The sequence below is a fragment of the Xyrauchen texanus genome, chromosome 10 (assembly GCF_025860055.1).
Source record: "Xyrauchen texanus isolate HMW12.3.18 chromosome 10, RBS_HiC_50CHRs, whole genome shotgun sequence".
Taxonomy (NCBI): domain Eukaryota; kingdom Metazoa; phylum Chordata; class Actinopteri; order Cypriniformes; family Catostomidae; genus Xyrauchen; species Xyrauchen texanus.
In genome coordinates, this window is record NC_068285.1 from 9,244,695 (window position 1) to 9,248,098 (window position 3,404).

The following is a 3,404-nucleotide window of genomic DNA, read 5'->3' on the forward strand; positions in this document are numbered from 1 at the left end:
GTCTTTAATACTTTTCTGATGCATCTGAAACTTTGTAATGCAGCAATTCTCATGATACTGTCTCCTTAAGATTAATCACTTATGTTGTATCCTTTATGTTTGCGTGTTGGAGTCTGATAAGCGGCCCAAATTTGATGAAAGGTTCTACTTCTTTCACAGTGAAGTATGCGATGTTTATCTTTATTTTCAGCTGAGCCTCCTCTTCTCCTCCTCAGACTGCAGCACTTGCCTCCTCAAGGCTGCTGACACCGAGCCTGATGGTTTCTCCGGTCTCATCCAGAGCACTGGATATGCCGCCGTGAGATGTTTCACTACATTATCTCTTTTCAGATAAGCGATGGGCATTCCGGCTCTTTTCATAATTGGTGTTAAAACAATTCTAATTAAATATAATTTAATTGAATAACTCTACATTAACCACAATGTATTTTAAAATGCTTAAAATAATGCTATTAAACATTTGCATTTAAAGTATAACTTACTGAATATAAATAAAAGTGCATATAAATCTAACCATTAAAAACGAATACAATCTGAACAGCATAATAGACAGCGCCACCGCTGGCCAAATTGATGCCCTACACGTGATATGAGCGTGAAGTGATCGTCTGTGTTCCGCAACTGCTTTCAGGTCCTTGAATAACGTATAGCGAACGAGTAAGGGCAGCCGGTTGACTTTCTAGTGCCATCCTAGGGTAAGATGGTGCCCACCTAGGGAGTTGATGCCCTACGCAAACTGCGTAGTATGCATGTAGATAGCGGCGGTACTGATAATAGAATAATACACCATATCAAGAAAAATAAATAACAATTTGCAAAACTGCAACATCCCACAAATTGAAATAAATGTAAAAAAGGATGCTATTTCACATTTAAAGTATACATTTTCAATGTATATAAACAAAGTGCATATAAATGTAACAATTCAAATACAATCTGAACAACATAATAAATTGGCTCCGCCCTCCCTCACACATCTTTGGTTCATTGGTTGACACTGATTGACAGGAACAACAGGTGAGGCTTTTAGTCAGAGCAGACAGTCAGAACGAATGTGTGCGCTTGAGCATTTAGTCCTATATTATTTTACATGTTTTTTTTTTCGTTATTTTAAAATCTTTTGATTATTCATATCTTAATAAATTTTTTGTATAAATAGATTCAGATATGCGAGCCCACTCGTTTGCAAACAATCAATCACTATTTCAGATGCGGGTTTCCTGACTAAGGACGAGTTGCCCACCAGTTTCTGCCCTCTACAATATTTGCAGAACATGAAGTGTTGTTTTCGAACTCTAGCCATGGGAACATTTTGAGCCAATTTGCATTGAATATACAGGTGAAACTCGAAAAATTAGAATATCGTGTAAAAGTTCATTAATTTCAGTAATTCAACTTAAAAGGTGAAACTAATATATTATATAGACTCATTACAAGCAAAGTAAGATATTTCAAGCCTTTATTTGATATAATTTTGATGATTATGGCTTACAGCTTATGAAAACCCCAAATTCAGAATCTCAGAAAATTAGAATATTGTGAAAAGGTTCAGTATTGTAGGCTCAAAGTGTCACACTCTAATCAGCTAAACACCTGCAAAGGGTTCCTGAGCCTTTAAATGGTCTCTCAGTCTGGTTCAGTTGAATTCACAATCATGGGGAAGACTGCTGACCTGACAGTTGTGCAGAAAACCATCATTGACACCCTCCACAAGGAGGGAAAGCCTCAAAAGGTAATTGCAAAAGAAGTTGGATGTTCTCAAAGTGCTGTATCAAAGCACATTAATAGAAAGTTAAGTGGAAGGGAAAAGTGTGGAAGAAAAAGGTGCACAAGCAGCAGGGATGACCGTAGCCTGGAGAGGATTGTCAGGAAAAGGCCATTCAAATGTGTGGGGGAGCTTCACAAGGAGTGGACTGAGGCTGGAGTTACTGCATCAAGAGCCACCACACACAGACGGGTCCTGGACATGGGCTTCAAATGTCAAACGCCTTACCTGGGCTAAAGAAAAAAAGAACTGGTCTGTTGCTCAGTGGTCCAAAGTCCTCTTTTCTGATGAGAGCAAATTTTGCATCTCATTTGGAAACCAAGGTCCCAGAGTCTGGAGGAAGAATGGAGAGGCACACAATCCAAGATGCTTGAAGCCCAGTGTGAAGTTTCCACAGTCTGTGTTGGTTTGGGGAGCCATGTCATCGGCTGGTGTTGGTCCACTGTGCTTTATTAAGTCCAGAGTCAACGCAGCCGCTCTACCGGACATTTTAGAGCACTTCATGCTTCCTTCAGCAGACAAGCTTTATGGAGATGCTGACTTCATTTTCCAGCAGGACTTGGCACCTGCCCACACTGCCAAAAGTACCAAAACCTGGTTCAATGACCATGGTATTACTGTGCTTGATTGGCCAGCAAACTCGCTTGACCTGAACCCCATAGAGAATCTATGGGGCATTGCCAAGAGAAAGATGAGAGACATGAGACCAAACAATGCAGAAGAGCTGAAGGCCGCTATTGAAGCATCTTGGTCTTCCATAACACCTCAGCAGTGCCACAGGCTGATAGCATCCATGCCACGCCGATTGAGGCAGTAATTAATGCAAAAGGGCCCAAACCAAGTACTGAGTACATATGCATGATTATACTTTTCAGAGGGCCGACATTTCTGTATTTAAAATCCTTTTTTTTTTTTATTGATTTCATGTAATATTCTAATTTTCTGAGATTCTGAATTTGGGGCCATAAGCTGTAAGCCATAATCATCAAAATTATATCAAATAAAGGCTTGAAATATCTTACTTTGCTTGTAATGAGTCTATATAATATATTAGTTTCACCTTTTAAGTTGAATTACTGAAATTAATGAACTTTTGCACGATATTCTAATTTTTCGAGTTTCACCTGTATGTGTTCTCCCTCCACTGTGGACGTTGAAGTGACAGCTGGTGTCACGGTAGCTTCGCTAACATTGTTCTTAGCATCCCTAACGTTAGCCGTCTCAGATAAACCTTGTGTAGAGACTTCATTAGTTGAACCTTGCGAATCCCCCTCGCCAGATTCCTCTTTCTCCATGTCTCTTATTCGCTAAAAATTAAATGCGATGACTTGCACGTTAACTTATACCGACACTTTTTTCCATTGTTCACCTGACTGGACTGCGTCATCACAGAAAACTCTACTGTAGTTGGCACTCATTACCTGTGACCAGGGGTGAAAATTTCATCAAAATGTTGGGGTGGGGTGGGGGTGGGGGGGACAATAAACATAACAATTCTCAAGAGCAATTTTTGAAGGGGTTTTTTGTTGTTGCCCGTTTGCATTTGTATTATTTTATTTCTTAAATAATTATTTTAAGAATATATCATTATATTATTTACAATACACATATTTTAATGATATTTTAGGGGAGGGGGCCT